At 37.0% G+C, this 25,150-nt stretch overlaps 1 protein-coding gene across 7 annotated transcripts in view; it reads left to right on the plus strand.

Annotated features, from left to right (window-relative positions):
• The window catches only part of RIC8B (RIC8 guanine nucleotide exchange factor B), a 98,388-nt gene that overhangs the window by 11,354 nt on the left and 61,884 nt on the right, over positions 1-25,150 (plus strand). The gene's annotated exons all lie outside the window — the stretch shown is intronic.

Below are 25,150 nucleotides of genomic sequence, written 5' to 3' on the forward strand. Positions count from 1 at the left end.
CATCTACCAAAATTACAGATGCATTTTGCCCTTTGACCAAGCAACGTCACTTTTAGAAATCTATTCTGTGAATAGGTTCAGCCCAAATAAATATAGTTATTTATTGAAAATTGTACATAATAGCAAAAGATTAGAAACAAACAAATGTCTAGGGAGTATTTGAAGAAACTCGGGTACATCTGCATAGTGGCATACTATGACATAGTAAAGAGAGAAGGGAAGGAGGAGAAGGAGAGAAACAGGTATATGCTAAGGGGACAGAGTTAAGTGAAAAAAAGAAGGGGCAAGGTGTTTAAAAGAATAATTTTTGACACACTCATGATAGGTATTCAGGCTAGGGAGGCAATTGCTACTTTTATTTTGAGAGAATCTCAAATATATGTATATATACACACACTATATCTCTTGATTCAAGGTGCCTTGAGACTCTGATACTAGAATCTGATAGTGCTCTTACTGGTCAAAATAAGTACATTAAGACAGAGATTCCCCCCAATCCATGTAGGTTTCAGTTGAGGCAGAATAATTCCCCAGTCAGTTGTTAGTAAAGCATGAGTATTTTCTGTAGGATAGTAGCAAAATGTAACACATCGAAGTATTGTCTTTTACTGCCTGCTAGATCTTTGGAGATAGTAGCTTCTGTATCAGTGATGGTAGGTAGATTCCAGCTTCCTGGGAGGTCAGATACAAACATATGCAGTTAAGGACCTAGCTAGCTATCTTATTAATGGAAAAACATAGGCAAACAAAATCATGTTAGTCTCCAAGGGTTAAAATCATTAGTGACTCTTTTATGCCTAAGGCCCTAAAACTATTGGAATGCTCTAAAGGATCTATATCCTAACAGCTTTTTAGGTTCTCTCTGTAGAGATATAGAATAGTATAACCCAATCTGAAAATAAGAGGAACTCAAGTTACTGTACAATTTGTTTTGCTACCCTAGTTCTCTTTTCCTCTTTCCTAAACATGTCTCTGGAGCCTTCTTCCAATAGCTCCTTGGTAACAGCAGCACCCCTTTCAATAAACTACAGGTGCTATCTTTCTGAAAAACACAGTCCCTTTCTTCTAAGAACTTTAATGACAACTTAGAAGTAAATGTAAGTGAACAGACAGAGCCTTTCAAAAAATAAAACTTGATTATACTGAGCTTTTAAGGAAATGGTTATAAATTAATGATCCTTATACCTAATATATATATATATATATATATATATATATATATATATATATAATAAAGACCCAATCCTTAGGTAGTGTCTACATTTTTTACAAAGATTTGTATTGCAACAGTAATGCAGTAAGGATATAAGTATGGTGAGAATATTGCCAACCCTATTTTATGGATAAGAAAACCGAGGCTCCCGTTAATGACAACTTGCTAACACTCACATGACTAGTAAGTGGGAGGTCCTCAAATAGAGAATGGATTTTTGGACTGATAAGTGCAGCTCCACCACTGCTCAGTGCTCCATAGCTGCCACTCATTACCACTTGAGGTATATTTCAGAGTTTTTGAAGTTATGACTCACTACCTTGTTTTATCTCTTGTTTCATTCCTTGAGACAACATTTAGGCAACTAGATTTAATTGGAAAATAGCAAAGGAAATTACCAAAAAGGAGGGCTTAAGTTTTTCGGGAGAAGCAAAGTCAGATACAACTGTTAAATTTTGCATATAATGCAAATAGTTTCAGGTGCATGTGGATCATTGTATAGTTGGATAAAAGCACCTGTGCTTATTGAAGCAATTGCCTTACATCCTCTGCCTCTAGGCTGTGATTGTTTACCTGCACATAAACAAATACATCATGCAAATAGGTAGGATGGTGGGGGGGAAGTATGATAAATAATCTGAACATTTACATCGTGAGGAAATAAAATCTCTTATATTGGCTTCTAAAACACAACTGATCTCAAGACCAATAAAGAGTACTAATTGTAATAAATGTTTAAAAATACATGTCATAGGGGCGCCTGGGTGGCTCTGTGGGTTGGGCCTCTGCTTTCTGCTCAGGTCGTGATCACAGGGTCCTGGGATCGAGCCCCGCGTCGGGCTCTCTGCTCGGCGGGAAGCCTGCTTCCCCTCCTCTCTCTCTCTCTCTGCCTGCCTCTCTGCCTACTTGTGATCTCTCTCTCTGTCGAATAAATAAATAAAATATTAAAAAAAAATACATGTCATAAAAGACTAAAAGAATTGCAGCTCTTTCACCTGTCAGGTAAGAGAATACAGCCATATCGAGTGTGGAAAACCTCAGTTGTCTGAGATAAATCTTTGTGTACATAGCAATTTTCCTCAAGAGAGTAAAGTTAAAAATAGCCAAATTTTGAGCATTTATATCATTACCTCTAAACTCACATAGATAAGCCCATTTTTATAAAGGCAGAGAGTAATTGCTAGTAGAGAACTCTTGAAGAACAAGAACTCTGGCTTAGTTTTCTTTATATATTTCAGCCTCCCCGCAACAGAAAATAGGCACCTAGATATAGTAAACACCTCTTAAATAAATGGAGGGAACTTGGGAGATTGAGTGGAGGCCAGAATTCCTATGACTTGTACATATTGTTTGACTCTAAATTTGATATTCTCTTAATTATACAGCAGAATCTCAATGTAATGTTTACTGGAAAAAAATGGATACAAAATTATTCATATAGTATGATCATAATCATGTGAAAGTAATAACTATACACAGAAAAATGACCAAGGAAATTTACTAAATGGTGCCTATCTGAATATTATTATTTTTCTTTACCTTTTCTATATTTAAGTAGAAAATTACAGTAGATTATAAGAATATGGTTATTATATAGCACATGTTATATATTCTATTCTTCTATAATAGCCTGATTAGAGGCATAAACAAAGACCAATGCTTTTTTAAAAATCATTTATTTTCTCTAAAATTGAGCCTTCTTAATTATCTTATATATGCCTTTGGAAGGGAACATAAAAAGTGTTACTGGTTTGGAAATAATATCACTCACGGAGCCAGTTTATTGTGCAAAATAAATTTATATGAACATGAAAGTTCATTCTACCATTTGAAATTTTCATTTTACTTTTTCCTCCCAGACTTGAATGTACTTGGCATAGTAGTAGAGATCTCTGTAGTCCACAAATATTTTTTCAGTAATTCCTGTGTGCCAAGTACTGTGTTAGACCTTGGTTGCTAAGTTGGCTATCTGCCTGTGGTGTGTGGTTTGGCACTTTCTCAGCTACAGATGCATACTAAAGATTGCCACTGTAGACTCCAGAAAATGAATGGGTAAATTTCCATATTAGATTCCCCTAAGGAAAATGTGCCAAGACAGAACCATTGATTCTATACTGTGAATCCATACTTAGGAATAACTCAAGGCATGATACTTGTCCTGAAAGCCCTTTACACTTATTTTAGTTATTTGAAATTGTTAAACTCCAGTTTTTGCTAAAACAGAATGAGCTTTATGTGCCTTGTAAATTTGACTCAAAATTTTTTTGATGTCTCACCTTAGGGAATATTCTGACTCATGACGCTAGTACAACTCTTATTTAGAAGACAGTAACTTTAAAAAATAATCATTTTCATCATTTTGATTTCTTTAAAACACACATTCACACATGCGTGCACGCACACACACAAAAGCATCCTAAGCCTTTTACTTTCTAAAGTTCTAGTCCAGCTGGGATCTGGCATAAAACTTGACTTAGAAGGGCTGAATTGTATCATAGGCCAAGGTGAATGCTTCATAGGAGTTCAAAATAATTTAAATTTCATTTCAGATTCCATTTTTTATCTTGGATGTTTACAAAGGCATTGAGAGACTAAGTGTAGGGAGAAAAAAATCAAACAGCTCTTCCAACTTAGCAGGCCTTAGATGTGGCAGCCCACATATAGTCTTTGGATTACATTTTAGGATTTCTTTTTCAGAATAATAAGAATAGTATCTCCAATTTGTACTTTAGAGTTTCAGATTCATTTTCTCATACCAAAAACAAACAAACAAACAAACAAAAAACAACAAAAAACTCATCAAGAAGTTCCACTTCCAGTCATGACAGTATGAGAAGTTCTACAGACCTGCTCCCAACTGAAACTGGTGAAAATTATTTTTAAAAAACAATCATTTAAAGTCTCTGAAAATAGTCCTAAGAGCATACAGTCAATAAGAAGTACTTATTCAAGAAAATCTACTAAAACTCCGTAAGAAAAGTGAAAGTCAATGGTATTTGAACTAAGACCTGCTCCCTTCCGCTGTATTAGCTGAGTGAGATAGAAACTGTTCTCCAGACCAATGCATTCAAGATTCAAGAAAACAGAACTCTCTCCTCAGTTCTCAGGTGGAAGGCTATCTTCCCAGTAGGGACGTAAGATCAGCATTTCTCATCCTGCCCAGCTACCTGTTGCTGAGACTAAATTCTAGGTGAATGCAGTTGAAAGGGGTCCCCCTCCTTTTACCCAGCTCTCCTTCCACAGTACAGAGACTGTACTCTGGATATGGCACCACAGAAAATAGAGGAGCCCCAGCTGCCCTTGCCCTCACCTGTGGGATGTAGATTCTACTCTGGGAGAGGCAAGCTGAGAACAGCTGGGGTTGGTGTTTCTCTGTCCCTTCATCAAATTCTCAAGGAGATATCACCCAGAGCGAAGCATGACATTGTCTTTGCCCACAGCATCAAAACCAGAGCTCAGAAATTTTGCCCAGAGGAACAAGCAGACCTTATATCTCTGAATCTCTCCCAAAAGGAATCAACATCATTTGCAACAGAGTGTGAAGTGCATGCCTGAGGATGCAGGTTGTGGCGAAACGAACTGGAGGGAGGCTGATAGTCATTGGAGATGCAGGCTAACCAGAAGACTAGCTAGTTTGCTAGAGAGAAAAGGGGAAAGAGGCAGCTGGGCGGAGCCATGGGGTGGTTAGAACAAATTCTAAATACTGACCTCAGGGACTATCCCTTCAAAGGAACCCTAATAGATTGGTTCAGTTTGTGGAGCAATTTGTGCCCAGGACATTGTTGAAGACAATAGATCAATCATCTGGTAGTTAGTGGAACTTAACAGCTGGGTGTGGTCAGGGAAAGAGAAGGTCAAAGAGGGGCCAGCCAAACCCACTGTCATTTTAGAATGACTGTGGCATAACTGAGGATGAACCCCCTGCAGAGCAACATCTGTAGATAGGGAGAGGGAAAATATACTTAATTAAAATAACTCATCCAGTCACTGAGCAAATAATAATAGCAAGTCTTAGAGGGTAGATGCAATATCTAGTGTTGCTACTGTATATTACATAAAATGTCCAGTTTCCAAAAAAATGTATATATATGTGTGTGTGTGTGTGTGTGTGTGTGTGTATATATATTCATATATATAAGAATGATGTGAAGAAACCAGAAAGAATGACCTATACACTGGAGGAAAAAGCAGGTGACAGAAACTGTTGGTGAGAATGACCAGATGTTGGCTTTAATAGACAAAGACTTCAAAATAGCCATTATAATTATATTCAGAGAACTAAAGGACGCCATGATTTAAAAAGTAATGCAAGGGTTGATGACAATATCACATCAAATAATGAATATCAGTACAAAGAGAGAAATTGTTAAAACGGAAAAAAAGAACCAAATGGAAATTTTGGAGTTGAAAGGTATAATAAAGTACAGTTAACAAATAAAAATTCACTAAAGAAGCTCAACATTAGGTTGAAACTGGGAGAAGAAAGAATAAACAAACTTGACGATAGATCAATAGAGAATATACAAGGTAAAGAACAGAGAAAAAAGAATAAAGAGAAATAAAGACTCAGAAATATGGGATAATGTTAATGCCAACAGATATATATAATGGGAGTACCAGAAGAAGAGGAGAGAGAGAATGAAGAAAAAATATTGAAAGAAGTGATGGCTAAAAATTTCCCAAATTTATTGGAAAACAACCTACACATCCAGGAAGCTTAATAATTCTGAGTAAGATAAGTCAGAGATCCACAAACAAATACATCATTAGCAAAAAATGCTAAAAGCCAAAGACAAGGAGAAAATCTTGAAAGCAGCAAGAAAAAAATGACTCATCATTTACAAGGGAAGTTCTATAAAACATACAGCTGACTTCTCAAAAATGTAGACCAGTGGCAGTGGGATAACATATTCATTCAGCTCAAAGAAAAAAACCTCAACCAAAATCCTATTACCAGCAGAGCTATCTTTTAACAGTGCGAGGAAGATAAAGACATTTCCAGATAAATGAAAAACTGTAAGTATTTGTTCCAGACCCACCTTATAAGAATACTAAAAGTTCTTTAGACAGAAAACAAGTGACCCAAACCATAGTTTGAATTTACATGAAGGAAGAAAAGGAACTGGTAAAGGTAATTGTGTAATTTTAAAAGACTATATAAATGCATATATTTCTCCTTTCTTAACTGGTTTTAAAAACATTTGTATAAAACAATATACAATGTATTGTTGAGCCAATAACATACAGAAATGGAATATATTTGCTAAATGGCACAACGGTGGATAAGAGCGAAGCTGTATTAGACTAAGGAAGTGAGTCTAGATAGTAACTCAGATCCTCAAGAACAAATCAAGAGAATCCAAAATGGTAAATAAGAAGGCTAATATAACAAAATCTATAAGTATATACTTGTTTTCCTTTCTCCTTGGGGTCTTTAAAAGACAAAATTATATAAAACAATATCAAGATATATTGTTGGGTTTGCAACATTTGTAGATACATATATAACGATGATGCTACAAAAAGAGGGAAAGGGAGTAGTATCATATAGAAATAATGTTTCTGTATCTTACTGGAATTAAGTTAATATAAATCTGGAGCTGATTCTGAAAAGTTGTATATGTGAAGTAAGCCCTTGAGCAAGAAGCAAGAAAACTTAGACTCAGGAAATAACTCAATTTTAGGAAAACCACAAAATGTTGTTGAAAAAAATTAAATAAAATCTGATAAATGGGAAGACATTTCATGTCCATGGATTGGAAGACTAACTCTTGTTAAAATGGCAGTAGTTCCCATATTGATCTACAAATTTAATGAATTAACTTTTAGAATTCTATGTAGCTTCTTTGTAGAAATTGACAAGACAATTCTTAAGATTCATACAAAATTGAAAGGGATTCAGAATAGCCAGAACAATCTTGAACAAACTTGGCTCACAGTTCCCAATTTCAAAATGTACTACCAAGCCACAGTATTCAAGACAGTGTGGTACTGGCATGCAGATAGATTAAATATATGTATATATATGTAGATCAATGAAAGAGTATCAAGAGTCCAGAAATAAACCCCTGTGTCTCTGGGACTAATTTTTGACAAGGATGCCAAGACCATTCAATGGGGAAAGAACAGTCATTTAACAAATGGTGCTGTGCTAGCTAGCTAGTCCCACTTAAAGAATGAAGTTAAACCTTTACTTCATACCATATACAAAGGTTAATTAAGTAGATTAGACCCAAATGTGAAAGTTAAGGCCATAAAACTCTTAGAAGAAAATAGAGATAAATCTTCATGACCCAGAATTTGGCAATGGATTTTTAGATATGATCCCAAAAGAACAAGCAACAAAAGAGCAAAATAGATAAATTGGACTTCATCGAAGTTAATTTGTGCCTCTAGGGACACTGTTAAGAAAATGAAAAGACAACCCACGGGATGGGAGACAGTACTTTCAAATCACATATCTGGTAAGAGACTTGTATCTAGACTACATAAAGAATTCAATAAAAGGACAACCCAATTCGGAAATGGGCAAAGGATCTAAATAGACATTTTCCCAAAGATGCAATGGGCCAGTAAACACATGATCAAAATGATAACATCACATCATTAATCACTAGGGAAATTCAAATCAAAACCACAGTGAGATTCCAGTTCACACTCACTGATATGGCTAGAATTAAAAAATCAGATAATAACAAGTGTTGGAGGTGAAGAAGTCAGAACCCTCATACCTTATTGGTGAGAACATAAAATTGTGCAGCCATTTTAGAAAACAGTCTGGCAGTTTCTCAAAAGGTTAAACTCACCAATCGTACTCCTAGGTATCTACACAAAAGAAACGATATATGTCCATGCAAAAACTTACATGTGAATGTTTACAGCAGCATTATTCATAACAACCAAAAGGTAGAAACAACCCAAATATATCAGTTTGTGAATGGATAAACAAAACATGTTAACCATACAACGAAATATTATTCAGCCAAAAAAAAAATAAAGTTATTGATAAGGGCTACAACATGGATAAACTTTGAAAAAATTATGCTAAGTGAAAGAAGCCAGACACAAAGGTTACATAATGTATGATTCCATTTATATTAAATGTCTAAAATAGGCAGATCCGTAAAAACAAAATTGATGAGTTGTTGCATAGGGCTAGAGAGAGAGAGGAATGGGGAGTTAACTTCTGACTAGTGGATTTTTTTTTTTTTTCCTTTGGTAACAAGAATGTTCTAAATTGAGACATTGATGATGATGGTTGTACATGTGTGAATATACTGAAAACCAGTGCATCGCACACTTATTAACAGGGTGAAATTTATGATATATGAACTATATCTCAATAAAGCTTGTTATTAAATACTAGTAGGTAACACACACTACCTGTCCATCATCATTCTTTTTTTTTAAGATTTTTTTTTATTTATTTGATAGAGATCACAAGTAGGCAGAGAGGGAGAGGAAGAAGCAGGCTCCCCACTGAGCAGAGAGCCCGATGTGGGGCTTGATCCCAGGACTCCGGGACCATGACCTGAGCCGAAGGCAGAGGCTCTAACCCACTAAGCCACCAGGCGCCCCTGTCCATCATCATTCTAAGCAGTATATGATATTAACATGTTTAATCCTCACAACCAGGCTATAAAGTAGGTACTCTTTATTTTGCTTTGCAGATGAGGAAACAAAGGCACATAGGAAATTATTTGCCTAAACTAGTGATGTGGGAGGCCATGATCCAAGCCCAGGCAGTCTGGCTCCACAGCCCATGTGCTATACCATACTGCCACTCATTAATAATTCAGTTGACCTGCTGTATAGCTTAGGAATTGATTCTATTCATTTTCTGATTTTAGGCTTCTAAAATTTGAAACTTGATGCAGAGCATAAGCAAAGCTTTGACACTGAGCTGATTATCTGCACTGACAGGAAACAGAAGAGCGCGCTTTGCAGTGGGACTGGATAGGGTAGTATGTAGTGTCAGCTCTCCCCTTAAACCGTGTAGTACTTGATCAGAAGGAGTTAGGCATCCTGCAGTTTTTGTTTTGTTTTTGTTTTTGTTTTCCAGAAAGGTACTGTTTCTTTTTCTTAGCAGTTAGCTCTTTTCTTCCTTACAAAGTTTGATTGTGTACGAAGGAAAGGGAGAACATGCATGTCTGCCTTTGACTAATTAAAAAATTCTTAGGGACCTGAAAGAGTTTACTGACCGAACAGACATCTCCAGTGTTCCCAGCTTCCCCATTTATAGATGAAAAATTGAGAAGTTGATTTGCCGAAGGTCGCAATTAATGAATGGAAGAGCTAAGACTCAACCCATGTATTCTGTCTCCTTTTCTGGCTTCAGTGTTCCTCCTCAGGGAACTCAGCGTAGTAAGGGACCCAGAATATCTTCCATTACTGTGTGATTCTTTCTAAGTAAGGTATCCTGCACCAAGGGTCATCACACTCAATACTTTTAGTAGCAGGAAACCCACAGCAGCCGCTGCTGTCAGATAGCTTTAATTGTTAGAAAGCTTTTGGTTATATGAACTCTAAATCTGCTTTGTTTGATCCCCCTTCTTTACATGTATCCCTCTCTGACTCTACCTTTGTCCGCTGTTTGATATGTTTTCCTACCTTCTTTCGCCATACTGTCTCTATCATGTTTTCCCCACTTACTGCCTAACACTCATATTTAACAAGAAGCTTTTTCTGGCTGAATTCTGTATAGTTTATTCCTTCAGTCTTTTAATACACAGCTTAAATTGCTATACATTGAAACACATTTACATTCGTTATTTATTCATTTTACACATGTTCAGTCTTCCCAATATATAAACAACTTAAGTTATGTGCTTTTTAGCTCCCCAACCCAAAATAGACTTCTTGTCACTTAGAATTTATTTCTCTTGAATCATTTGCATGTACTTGAATTTTAAGTTGGGAACATTTTGAGTTGTGTGCCTATATGGGGGCTGAGTACACAAGTGCTCAGTAATGGACACTATAGATTCCAAGTGAACACAGAATCTATAAAATTAATACATAATTGCAATGTTATGTTTATAACATCAGCATTTTCCTTTTTCAAGTGGCTTTGCCATTAAGACAAATACAGATAATAATTTCCTAGCCATATTGTGCCTGTGTAGAGTATGCCTGTTAATGTTTCTTGAACTGTTTGTTCATCTGGCCATCTTTATGATGTAAGGTGTATTAGCCTCTACTCTACCTCAAGCTAAAGATTTTTAAATATATAATCTCATTTAATATTTAAAAGCCCTAGATGTTATTCCTATTTTTAGAGATGAAGAAATGAGGCAAAAGTGATTTCAAGAAATTTGCCCAAGATCACATAGCCACAAGGGCAAAGCTAGTGCTTGAAGCCAGGTGCTTTCTTCACTTCAATTGTGCTGTTTCCCAATAAGTGACATATAAGGTAAATTACATCTAACTGTATGTTCTCTTAGATGCTATCTATATTAACTAATGACTAACTGTGATACAGATACATTTCTGTCTTATAAATGAGGAAATTTAGCTTTAGATAGATTAAGAAAATTGCTCCAGATCCAGGTTCAGAAAATAGTAGCACTAGGGAATAGAGAGAAAAACAATACTCTGTTCTCTGCTTTTTCTGCTACGTCACTAGTGTCTTCGTGTACCTTAAAGGATCTCTAAAATCTCATAACTGTCACATTGGGACACCTTAACTTCTCTGTTGTCCCTCTTCTCAGCTATCTTAGTCTGCTCTGGTTGCCATTAGCCGAATACCATAGACTGGGTGGCTTGGTTAAACAACAGAATTTTATTTCTCACAGTTTTGGAAGCTATAGGAAGTCCAAGATCAGGATGCCAGCAGTAGGTTTCATCCTGAGGCCTTTTCTCTTGGCTTGTAGATGGCTGCCATCTCACTATGTGCTCACATAACCTTTTTGTGCAGAGAGGGGTGGGGGGAGACTGTGAGTGAGCTAGCTCTCTAGTGTTTTTTCTTATAAAGACACTAATTCCATTGGACCAGGGCCCCTCCCCAGTGACCTCACCTAACCCTAATTACTTTCCTGAAAGCCCCATCTCTAAATACCAGCACATTGGGGGTTAGGGCTTCAACATACAGATTAAATGGGGACACAGACATTCAGTCCATAACATCAGCTTACCATCAGAATGCCCCTGACTATCTTCTATACATACCTGGGCCATTACAGCTGAGAACCAGGCATTCAGAGATAGAGTAATTAGTACAGAGTGAATAGTTCAGTGTCGTGGGGTAGATGGCACTGGACACAAAGCAAGGAAATCCCAAAGAGACTATACAGGAAAAGACTTTGAGAAACTGAAAAAGGCAAAAAGGCAAAGCAGCTGTAGAGATCCATGGGACCATGATCTCTATTAGCCACTAAGCTATGAGGTGTACATTGTGGCAATGTCCATCTTCCAGCCCTGTTAGTACATTGCATAATCAAACTACAGCTTATGCTAAGAATTTGCTGAAGATTAAATGAGATAATGACCCTTATTTGGTAAATTATAATAAGCAACAAACAATGATACTTTGTATTTGCCAATATATTAAAGCACTAAAATATGTTTTACGTAGGTAGTGGAGAAAAGGACTTTCTGAAAAATAAAAAGACTCTTAAGTACTAAGAGAAGCAGAGTTGGCTGGTACTGTATTTGAAGAGAAATAAAAAGTTTGACATCCCCATTTCTGCCCTCAGTCAAGGAAGGATGGGTAGCTGAGTGATGTTGTGTTTCCATTTACACCTAAGCAGTCTTTCCTATCCCTTAATGAACTCTTGATGGTGCAACATGTCTTTCTCGGGATTGCTAATTAGCAAAAAAGCTTGAGCCAAACTTATGTAATTGTTGTTCCTCTGCACTCTTTTCAGTCTTTTTGGCAGAATTACCATGGTATAGAACATAACCGGAAGGACTGTCTTACTGAAAAGTGTGTATGTGCATAAGGGAAAGTAGAAGTGAAATTTAGGCAGTGAGATAAAACCATACTCACGAGTACAGTATCCATTACGTAAAAAGTGAGAATTACCATCACCTCCCGTACTACAAGCAGGAAGAGAAACACACAAGAGTGCACAGATAAAATATTAAGCTAAATATCAAATGGACCCAGCTGCATGAATATTCATTTAGAAAATTTCATCTTTAGCTTTTAATAAATTCCAAATTTGACCTTCTGAATCCTTTCTCTAACCTTTATTAAAAGCACAGTTAGAAATTCTGGCAGTGAGTCAATGATTGTTTAATATTTTTGTAAAATACAAATTTTTAATAGGTCTGTCTTGTAGAACTGACAACACTGTTCCAACTGTTAATTATAGTAAGCTTATTTTAGAATTTAATACCCCCCCCGTCTGTCTTGCATGCGCACACATACACTCACACACTCACGTGTGCTGTACACAGAGGGCAAAAGTTTAGAACTATCAGATTTAGGTGGCTGACCTTCAGCTCCGGTTAAGAACTAAAATTAGATCCCTGTGGAATATATATCCAGTGACATCCATCAGAGGAGAGAGTAGGCACAACCTTGAGATGCCAGGGAGGTGTCAACCAATGGACCCTGCCTTAGCTACAATATTCCTTTCATATCTTATTTTCTAATCTTAAAAATTCCTGTGACTTTTGGTATTGTGAGTTTTAATGTATTTATTTTCATGTAGAAATTCTTCCCCACCCTGCCCCCACTAAATGTTTTAGTAAACCAGTGGTTAAAGAGGATGTACTAAGATTGTCCTGTGACTTTAAGTATCCTTGGCACTGTGCCACATCTCCCAGATGAATATGCATAGTCTATTTTAAGAGCAGTGTCCTATCCCATCACTATAGGAGCACTGGTTGGAGCGAGAGCATAAATCAAGCATGTGGTTAATGTTGTGGACATAATGGACAAAAAGTGGGTGGGCGGGAGTCCATTCTTACTAAAGAGAAAGTAGTAGACTCTAAGAATAGGTATTTACTACCATGAAAATAGAAGAGCAGAAACATTAATAATAAAAAAGTGATAATAAATAGAACCATGTTTAAGGACTGAAGTTTGTTTATTGAAGGAGGAAAAAAAGCAGTCTTCAGTAATTCCTTTCACAGGCCTAGCTTAACCCAGAATTCCTTTGAATGTTAGAACACCCACTTTTGCTTTATTTTCTTATACATCATCTGATACTAGTTGAATAAATAAAGAGGAGGACTGAGAGGTAAGAATCTGAGTCCCCCTTCCCATTGTAGCTTTCTGTGCTACATTAAGCAAACAATGTAGCCTCCGTTGGAGGTTTCCTATCTGTAAAATAAAAGAAATATTCCCTAATCCTGAGTACCTTATTAGGTATTATTTTTAAAAAGAATTCTGTGGCCAAACAAAGGAAGTATCAGTTTTTAAAAATTAAAAAGGTTTCTTTTCCATAGTACATCTGAGAATCTTTAATACTTTATTAAGCTTTATAAGTTTCTCAGACTTACTCTCCCCAATATCCACTTTTTTATAGAACCTTTTGCACTGCTAATGTTTGCTAATATTAAATAGTCCCTATAGCCCCTTCTAACTCTTAATATTCTAATCTGTCAATTATACTCATTTTGTTTGGCTCTTCAGCTGTTTTCTGACCTGTAGTTATTGTATGGTTACTGCCAAGTTGAACTCTGTGTGTGTACCCTGAACTGGAAAGTTATTATATTTTCCTATTTTTTATAAATAAGACAGATGTTAGTCCATGTTTTTGGCAATGTTCACTTTCTCTGTTCACTGTTGTTTCATTTTGATTTAGTTATTCAATCATTGGCCCACTTTTATTCTAAATTAATCTATAAATCTTTACCTGTATTTCCCAACTAATAGTAAAGATTTTTTAAAATCTCAGCTTATTTAATCTTTTTGATAAGTACTGACGTTAGAAAATTACATGTCAAATATACATATAGGCTTATTATTTCAATCAGAAAAATAAGCCTTCAAAATATTGCTGTTGGCTGAGATTATTAATTAGAGGTCTTATTCCTGGAAGCATACAACTTTAGCTCTTACTGTGTACCATCATCTTGTTTGCTAAAACAACACTGTAATATATATTATCCCCATTTTACACATAATGAAAATTAAGCTCAAAAAAACCAAGTAACTTGCCCAGATCTTACAGGTAAAAACAATGGCAGAGTGAAGACTGACTCTGGAAGTCTTAAGTCATATTCTTTTTTTTTTTTTAAGAAAGTGCTCGTATGAGCTGGTAGGGGGTGGGGTGGGTGCAGAGGGAGAGAGAGAGAGAATCTTAAGCAGGCTCCACACCCAGGATAGAGCCCATCCTTGGGCTGGATCTCACAACCCTGAGGTCATAACCTGAGTGGAAATCAAGACTCAGACTCTTAACCAACTGAGCCACCCAGGAGCCCCTAAAAGTTATATTTTTTTATTACAGCATGTAGCCTCTCACTAAATGATAGTAATACTACATATGGCATATGCATTTTAGTTATAATGTTAAATAATGTTTATTGAGTATTTATTTTATTCTAGGGCAGCACATGCACACTGTCTTATTTAATTCCCCCACCTCCTATGAAGGAGGTGCGATCATACCTGTTTTATAGACAAGGAAATTTTAAAAGTTGACCAATTTATTCTAAATCATACAAATAAATAAGTGGCACCTAGGAATTAAGCCCAGAGCTTTAATGACCTATCTGGACCTAATACCCTATATTTAACACATAGTGCTTTGAAGATGTAGCACTTACTATGTATGTGTGTATATATATGTGGGTATATATTCAGCATATTTGACAGCATCTCTATACCTGTGGAACAAAAAGAAATAGTATCGGACAAATCCTGCCCCCACCAAAAGTGATGAAAGAGATAAGAAATCTCCATAAATATAATTCAAGGTCAGAAGTGTATTAAGTGCTATAAAACTGGTAGATGTAGAAGAGGTTACTTCCTAAATATTACAAAGATGACATTTGCCTTGAAGATATAAGCCAAAGTATTGGGAGGGTCAGGGTTTAAGAAGACATTCTAAGTGCAGGAAATAACATGAGAAAAGGCACATATATTCACATAGGTAGCAGAGAGTAGGTTTCTTAGCCCAGGTCAAGGATATTGTGACAATAAGTAGTTGAGTATGAGTTTTGGAAAGGTGGACCTATGGGGGACTTATGATCTGACCCCCTCCTAGTTAATGAGTTTAGGTGTATTTTATTTGAGGTGTCCACTGTGGAACAATTATGGAGAAATGTCTACCAAGCATTATCATTTTCTTTTTGCTGCCAACTTTAGGAAATGGTTCCCCTATCTCCTGAATTACTGATACTTCCATCAACCAAGTTGTCCAGATTAGAAATCTGAGAGGCTCCTTGTCTCTTTTCCACCCTTGACATCCAGTCATTCTGCCAATCATTCAGTCAGTTCTGCTTCCTTAAATCTCTTTGATTTCATTTTTTTTTAAGATTTATTTATTTATTTATTTATTTGACAGACAGATCACAAGTAGGCAGAGAGGCAGGCAGAGAAAGAGAGGAGGAAGCAGGCTCCCCGCAGAGCAGAGAGCCCGATATGGGGCTCGATCCCAGGATTCTGGGATCATGACCCGAGCCGAAGGCAGAGGCTTTAACCCACTGAGCCACCCAGGTGCCCCTGATTTCATTTTTTTTAAAGTTAGCTCTACGCCTAATGTCTGGCTTGAACTCAGGACCCAAAGATCAAGAGTCACTTGCTGTACCAACTGAGCGAGCCAGACACCCCTTAAAAATCTCTTAGCTTTCTATTTCTCTGCCCTAGTTCACACTACCCTCATTTTTCACCTTATTAGCCATTTTTGGTTGTATTCCCTTTCTTGTGCATTCTCCATATTACTATCAGAATGATAATTCCAAAGCACTCATCTAATGTCTTACCCCTGCCTAATACCCTGCAATAAGTTCCCCATTTCCCTCTGAATTAATTCCAACTCTTCATTTTCTTCAGCATACAGACATGGACTAGTATATCTTCTCTTTTTTTAAAAAAAAAAAGAAGAAGAAGAAGGAAGGAAGGAAGGAAAAAAGAAAAAAAGAATCTCTTTTGATCTTATAGTCTCTCTTATTACCATCCTATTTATCTGTTTCCTTATAGTCACATGTAGTGAAAGATACGTACTTCTCTCTGCATTTTCTCATCTCCCAAATACTGTGCAAAAACTGCTTTTATCAAGGTCACTGTGATCTAGCGTTGCCAAATCCTTAAACTACTTGCCACACTCCTAAATTTCCCTTGCTTCTAGCTGTAACTCTTAATCTCTTTCATCAAGTTCTCCTCCTCCCAGCCTGTAAGTATGGGCATTTTTCAGGACTCTTTACCTTAGTCCCTCTATTTTCTATATATTTTACTCCAGCCCATCTGTTCCTATAGCTCCAAACAACCTTTACTCATAGAGAAGACATAGCCCTGATGGCTGCTTAAGGTTTTAGCCACATTATGTTCACCTTTCTACTTGACATCTCTGCAAGCATTGCAAACTTAATGTATCTATACATAATTTTCTCCAAAATCCATTCTTCCTCCAGTCATCCCCTTCTCAGTAAATGGCGCTCTACCACTCAAGCCAGAAACTTTGCTTTCCCCCACAAATGGCAAGTTCTGTCTCAAAAATATACATCAAATCCATCCACCTCTCTCCCTCTCTACTGTTTCCATTCTAGTTGAAGCTGCATTTGTTCCCCTCCATTTTCCACACCAGGGTGATTTTTTTAAAAATCTTTAATTGGGTTGTATTTCTCCTTTGCTTAAACTCCTCTAGTGACTTCATAGCATTAAAAGTCTAATCTCCTTATTGTAGCCTATAAAACTCCACGTGATCTGGTGCCATTTTGCTTTCTAGTTACATCTCCGAGCACTCGGCCACTAACATCATCCATTCTGGCTTTCATGACCTTCAAACACACCAGGCTCTGCCTGCAGTACTCTGCACATTTAGCACCATCTCACCATTAGGTGGCTTAAATATCACTCTAAAGTTGATCCTTTCCCCTATTATTTTCAATCATACCATCCTGTTATTTCTCTTTTAACAATAAAATTTTTTGTTTATTTGTCTTCCCCATTATAATGCCATCCCCATAACGTAACAGAATTATGTTTATTTTGTTCACCAGTATACAGCTATTGCATGACACAGTAATATAGTAGGCATTCAAGTGTTTGTTAAATGATTGAATGGAAATCAAACACGTACATTTCAGATCTCACCTTAGATGCCACTTCCTTAGGAAGTCTTTCCCTGAACTGGTCTACTTCCTCCCATAGAATTTAGATTTGTACTGTCATAGTTTTTTGCACTTAAATCAGTGATTCTCAGTAGGGGGTGATTTTGTTCCCCGGGAGACATTTGGCAGTTTCTGGAAACATTTTTGATTGCTGTGACTGAGCAGTGGTAGTGAGAGTGTGTTATTGGCATCCAGTGGGTAGGGGCCAAGGATGCTATTAAATATTTTAAAGATACGTATCCTCAGAGAATTACCCAGTCCAAAGTGTCAGTAGTACTGAGACTGAGAAATTCTAGTGTAGACCTATCAGACCTATTGTCACACTAATCCATGGCTTATATTTCTTTGTAATTCTCCCATGTTCAATTTTAAGTTCGTTTTAAGTTCGCCATTGTCTACCCAGTATGAAGGACATTGCCTTGGATTTATTAAATAGACACTTGGTGTCTTTTTGGTGAATTAATAAATAGATAAACAGGGGCGCCTGTGTGGCTCAGTAGGTTAAAGCCTCTGCCTTCGGCTCAGGTCATGATCCCAGGGTCCTGGGATCGAGCCCTGCGTCGAGCTCTCTGCTCTGCGGGTAGCATGCTTCCTCCTCTCTCTCTTTACCTGCCTCTCTACCTACTTGTGATCTCTGTCAAATTAAAAAATAATAATAATAAAAAATAAATAGATAAACAAATGAAGATACAAACTAGCCATGGCACAACTGGGTCATTGAGGTGAAATATAACTTCTGTTACTTATGGAATGATGGAACAAGGGGTTCTATATGAGTTATTGATGAAACGTCATATTTCAGAGGGCGTTTTAAGTTTAAGTTGTTGCAACAAAGGGGCCCCAAGATAGATGTGATTTAGGGAATGTTGGTTTTATTACCTTTCCAAGTAATAGTTCTGAGGTGATTGATTAGTTCTAGTTAGATGGGTGAGTGACTTGCTGCATAAATTTATTCAGTCACCCTATTTCCTTCTAAGTTGTGAAGTTATGTTTCACCATCTGAGCATTGTCATACCTGAAGTGGGCTGCCACTTCCAGGTTACAGAATGGGACAAGAAAATGGAGAAGGTATGCCCACTGTCGTAGGGACCCAAACCCGAAAATGTCATGCCACATGCCCACATACATTCCATAGGCAAGAGCTCAGGCATGTGGCCATGAAGAGCAGCTGAAGAATGTGGTATAGCCAGGCAGTCATGGGCCTTGCCACAGTTCTCTTACTATATAAGAAGGAAAGAATGGATTTTGGTGGACAACTGTCAGTTTTCAACACAATGCCCAGCAATTAAACTAAATCTTAGATAAGCATATTTGAGATATATTGTTCCCTCATTACTCTGGGATCAGAATTTGTTTTACTACTTTGGTTATACAGTTGAAGAAAACTTATATAATATAAAATGCATTCTCTCATCAAAAACTAATGATGTGGGGCACCTGGGTGGCTCAGTGGGTTAAGCCTCTGCCTTCAGCTCAGGTCATGATCTCAGGGTCCTGGGATCGAGCCCTGCATCGGGCTCTCTGCTCAGCAGGGAGCCTGCTTCCCTTCCTCTCTCTCTGCCTGCCTCTCTGCCTACTTGTGATCTCTGTCTCTCTAAGGAAAAAAAAAAAAAAAAAACAACTAATGATGTACTGTATGGTGACTAACATAACATAATAAAAAATTAAAAATAAAAAAAATAAAGATAAATGCATTCTCTGGACAGTGCTTCTTAAATTATTTGTGTTGAAGGGCCAAGAGTTTTTTTGTTTTTGCAGTTTTTCCCTAATTTGTGGTAGACTAGTGCTTTCACAAAATACAATAAAAGTGAAACACTAAAAGAAATAATCATATCCTTCAACAATCACAGCAAAGTTGGATTACTATAAATATTTCTAAATGTAAACTCAGTTTTTTATACCTATTTCAATTTGTGTAGCTATCTCAACAGTCTGGGAACAAATAGTTTGTGAACTGGCACCAATCTGTAGACACTTTTGAGTAGCATCTACCTTTTGGGTTGCCAGAGTATAGTAAATTATGATGCCTATATTTTGAGCAAAGACTTTTTTATGTATAGAACTTGACTTTAAGTTTTTTTTAAGTATTTTTAGAAATCACCTTTTAAAACTGTGTAAATCACAAAAGATCATTTGAATGTTCATATATGCTTTATAGCATGTTCTGCTTGTCTCATGGCTAAAGCCAAGGCTGATCTTAGTTTTACAGATTCATAGTGAAAAGCTTATCACTTTGTAGCTGGAAGAAGGTTGCTTTAGAGAGTCTTCCAGTTTTAGTATATTTGCTGCCGAAGCAAACACTGCCTTAAACAGTCTTTAATGCATGGTATAGATGAAGAAAGAGGCCTAATAGGGTGTCATGCTCAAGATACAGTTAATAAATGGCAGCTAATGGTACAATCATTGACTTGGAGTGGAAATCACACTGGAGTCAGATGATCTAGAAAAAGGCCTGGCCTACTGCTTAGTTAAGTGTCCTTAGGCAATAATTTGGTAAGTATTTAGTGAGCATTTCTTAGATTGAAGGATATATATGAGAAGTTCTTTTGTAAACTGTACACTACATTAAGCAAACAATATCACCATAATTATTAAAATTATGAAACCACGCCTTCCAATGCTAATAAGTCCACTCTTCTTATCTGGATCCTGCTGTATATCATTCTAGAGGCTTACTGAGAACAGAAGTCATTTAATAATGCATCGATTTAAACTTTTTTTAAAGATTTTATTTATTTGAGAGAGAGAGAGAGCACAGAGGGAGAGGGAGAAGCAGACTCCCCACTGAGCAGGGAACCTGACATGGGGTTTGTTCCCAGGACCCTGGGATCGTGACCTTAACTAAAGGTAGATGCTTAATGGACCGAGCCACCCAGGCGCCCTAAAATTATTTTTATAAGTATTCTGGCAGTGTGGAAAAATGCTGGTAATTAAATTAAAAATTAAAAAGAACAGAATGATGTACACAAGATGATTGTAGCTGTGTCAAAACAATATGCATGGGTTACTGCTAATCAGTAGATTGACTAAGAATAAATCCTTCTGTCTACTGCACGTAAAATACACTAGCTAGTGTAATTATGAATGTTTTTCTATTAGAGAGCTTTTAGTAACAGGAAGGATGTGTTGAGTACCAAATGACTGCAGCAAATTGTGGTTTGGATATTCCTTGGAGAGGAAGAATGTTGGGGGCTGAAGTGGTTAGAAAAAAATTTATATCAAAAGTGAATTAGCTTTGGAGAATGGTTAAAAGTTGAATAGCTAAAGAGGAATGGATGCAGGGAGATGGGAGGCAATAAAAAGGAAAAAAAGAGCTCAGTGTGAGAGAATTTGGAAGGGAATATAGCTAGAGGGGAGGGTTTAAGGGGGAATAGTATGAAAGAGAAATCTGAAAAAGCAGGTTGGAAAATCTTAAATGCTAAACTGTGAACTTTGAGATTCACTGAGATATACTAAGATGTAAAACCTGTACTGAACACTCGCCGCATGCCAGGCACTATTCTAAGTGCTAGACATGTGGAGGTCATGCAACTCTTACAGTAAATGAGGCCCGGGGAGGCCAAGTTTGCCACAGGCTCACCGTTAAAAGATGGTAGAAGAGCCAAGGTTTAAATACAAGAAATTTAAATCCAGAAATTATGCCCTTAATCACAAACTGCTCTGGTTCTAAAGTCCATGGTAGATTAAACAAGTTTTAAGCCCAGGACCACTGACCTTAAACAAGTAATATACTTCACCCCTGGAGTAGTTTTTCGTATTTAAGATAAGAAAAGTAATGTGACCAGATAGTGACACCCCATTCCTATCCCTGCCACCCTTTTACATCTTCAGGACAGTCAAGGAGAAGTTAAGGTATTCGTGCTAATGGCTTTCAACTCTGCCTACTTTTCTGTACTTACCTGGTTCATTGCTCTCAGTTAACCCCTACCCTCTAATATCCATTATAGTTATAGCAGTCCATTGTTAACCATAGTTCAGTGGTTCTCAGAGTGTGGCTCCTGAATCATCAGCAGAATTTAGGAACTTGTTAAATGTCCCAATTCCAGAGCCTCACTCAAGACCTACTGAATCAGAAATTCTGGGGGTGAAGTGCAACAATGTGTTTTAACAATCCCTTTAGCGGATTATGATGCATGATGAAGTTTGAGAACCACTGCTCTAGTAGACTCCCAGGTTTCAGTTCAGGAGCAAACTAACCTTTTTTGGCAGTACTAGTAGTAATATTGGGAAACCATTTGGGATCTTACTCTTGAATTTATGCTGTTGGATTTGCAGTCTGACTTTATAGAAGTAGTCATGGCTTGCTAAGTTAGTGAGCATTTTAAAAGGGCTTTTCCTCAGACTCTTTGATTCTTAGTAGTTATACTTTGTAAGCATACCTAGACTTTGCCTTATGACTTTAGTTCATTACAGAGAAACAGACCTCTAAGTGGAAGTTATTAAACCAGAAAATATTTCCATTAATTTTAATGGAAAAAATTGGGTTCCCTGATAACCTAAGGTACCAAAATAATTTTCAGATTAAAGGTCGATTAGCATCTGCCTTCGGCTCAGGTCATGATCCCAGAGTCCTCGGATTGAGTCCCACATCGGGGAGCCTGCTTCTCCCTCTCCTCCCCACTCATGCTCTCTGTTGCTGTTTCTGTCTCCCTCTCTCAAATAAAATCTTTAAAACACACACACACATACACACACACACGTGTCAGCTGAACAATGAAAACAAGTCTGTAAATATTTTGAAAGTAAATAAAAACGGTCTGTACCTAACATATGTAATGACAGTTTGTTGTACTTGCAAAAAGAGGAAGAGAAAACTTGATAGTAAGTGGTGCCTGGTGGAGGAGGGATACAAAGGAATCATTCTTTAGAAGATGCTGGAGAGTCAGGGGTTAGGTTTTAAGGATGGGAATTTGTGGGGCACCTGGGTGGCTCAGTGGCTTAAAGCCTCTACCTTCAGCTCAGGTCATGGTTTCAGGGTCCTGGGATCGAGCCCCACATCCGGCTCTCTGCTCAGCAGGGAGCCTGCTTACCCCTCTCTCTCTGCCTGCCTCTCTGCCTACTTGTGATTTCTGTCTGTCAAATAAACAAATAAAATCTTTAAAAAAAAAAAAAAGGATGGGAATTTGTGGTTATCTTGCACTTAAAAATAGTTCTAGCACACCTGAGCCAGCTACAGGGATACAGATGAAACATAGCCTCTATTAAGGAGCCTGGAAAAGGAGTGAGATGCTCCAACAGTTTACACAAAAGCAAAAACTTAGTTTTAGTTGGAAGCACAAACAGCAAAAGAGGGAGCAACTGGGGAAGCATGTAGACCCCTCAGTCTTCAAACTAAACCTGAGAAAAAGAGTGGGCTCCTGATGGGTGGACATGGTAGCAGGGCCTGCCATGGAAGGAACAGCAGGGTAGAGGCTAGGACGTATAGCCAGGGGCCTGGGAATCCGTTTGAAGCACTTGAAAAAGAAGGGGAGCCGTGCGTGACAGAGCAGTGGAAAAGTGAGCTGTGGGCTCATTTCAGCTGCATTCTGTGGGCACCAGGGAGCTGTAGAAAGTGTTTCAAAAGAGAGGAAAGTATGTTTTAGGAAGAGTAAAATCAATTGAAAAAAAAAAATAGTTACAGCACAGAAAAATACCGTTAGAACAAAAATAAAGGTGAAATACAAGAGTACCTTTGAAACAGGTAGAGCATGCACTCAGCAGTTGGAAAAGTGTAAAGGATGCTTCTTCTTCAGTTTTCTTGCCTGGTGTATGTATGTATGCAAAACAAAATTTTTCTGGTTCATCCAAATGTATGTGATTTATTAATTTGCTCTTTAAATGTTCTTTGACTAAAAAATGATTATGTTGAGTATAGCAGTAAGTGTGTCTATTAAGCATCACTTTTGTTGTATTTTAGGTATGTCTTGATTTTTTTGTCAGGTTGTAATAAAAGAGAGAAAAGAATCATTATCCAAAAAGTAGTTTAATTTTCAAAATATGTTGAAATTATAGCAAAAATCTACCTAGTGATCATTATGTGAGGCAGATCTGTGAAAAGATGGTGTGTTTAAAAACAACTATGATTGAAAATTGTGTTTTAAAACTAGAACTCTTGTCTTTGGTTGCCCTTTGAACTTCAGGAAGCCTATAGATGAGGAAGTTTTTAATTAAAAATTTCGTAGGCTCTCTAATCTCTATCATGTAGCCTTCTTATGTCTGAGAATTTCAATCCATTTGATTTATAGCCTTGTCTATTCCTATTTATATTCATGCTTTGCTTTTTCTTTCTTGAGTCTGAAGGTGGAACAAGAAAGGACCCATATCGTCTGTAGATTTGGGGGGTATTTTACTGTTGCTCTTCTCTTTGGTTTAAAAAGGAGGTAAAGGTGTCTTTTTAATTCAATATGTAGAACTCCAAATTCACATATATAATATTTTATAATACCTTATTTATTACATGTTTCTTAACTTAAGCAGCAGTGTAGATGATTTCTCTCCTGAGTAAAGTTATATGGGAACAAGTGTTATCTGACTCACCTCCAGAAATATACTGCATAGAAAGTAGTATATAGAATGTGGTTTTGTTTTTGTTTTTGTTTTTTGTCTTGGATCTGAAAGATCAGACATTGGAGAAGAATTTCCCTGTATTTTATATTTCTGTAATGGGAACATTATACTTAGCCCCGCCAAACTTGTGTTCATTTTTTTTTTTAATGCCTTAACGATGATAATAAGACATTGAATGAAAGTCCCTTCTAGTTATCAGAGATGGCTGGGATAGAGTTGACATTATTATAAATTTTTCTCAGCTTGTCAAGTTAATTTCCTTCCCACCTCCAGAACGTAGTATAGCCAGCCCTTAAACAATGTAGAGGTTAGGGTGCTAGTTCCCAGCACAATCAAAGAATCTGCATGCAATTTTTGACTCTCCAGAAACTTAACTATTGATAGCCTAATGTTGACCAGAAGCCTTACCAATAACTTAGTTAACACATATTTTATTTGTTATATATTATTATATCCTTTTTTTACAATAAAGTAAGCTAGAGAAAAGTGTTATTAAAAACATCATAAGGAAGACAAAATACATTTACAGTACTATACTGTATTTATAAAAAAAAAAAATCCATGTGTAAGTGAACCCATGCAGTTCAAACCCCAGTTTAAGGGTCAACTATACATTTAAAGTTGCCACTTCATGGCTGTACAACTAGGAGGTACTGAGAAGGTACACACAGCCTGGGATTCTTATCAAGATCATCATGCTTGACCCAAAGATAGCCTCTTTATAAGAATTAAAGTCTGATGATAGGTAAATACAAACTTTGTAAAATCTGATGTTAGTTCTAGTTGTTGCTGTTGTTTTTATAAAATGTAACAGGTACAAAAATGGTCAGCAATAGAGTAGTTTATACCTGCTTGCTTCACATGTACGTTGTGAGCTTGAGAGATCCAGACCTACAGTTTCTGGACAAGAAAGCTGGACGTTGAATTTTGAAAGAATGATCAGTGGTTCTTAAATTTAGGAATAATAGGAATAATTGAATTTCAAAAAATGCAAGACGGATATGTACACTCTGGGTTGTCAGCTATGATTCAGACTAATTGCCTTTATCTTGATAGTCTGTGTATTCTGATATTAAAATTCTGTTGAGAACAAAGCTACGTAAGACCTGACTGATTCACTCTGGCCCAGTACAGCCTCTCTGGCCTTTAATTTCCATATCTGTAAGT

The sequence above is a fragment of the Lontra canadensis genome, unplaced genomic scaffold (assembly GCF_010015895.1).
Source record: "Lontra canadensis isolate GAN:19392208 unplaced genomic scaffold, GSC_riverotter_1.0 scaffold93, whole genome shotgun sequence".
In the NCBI taxonomy this organism is placed as follows: Eukaryota; Metazoa; Chordata; class Mammalia; order Carnivora; family Mustelidae; genus Lontra; species Lontra canadensis.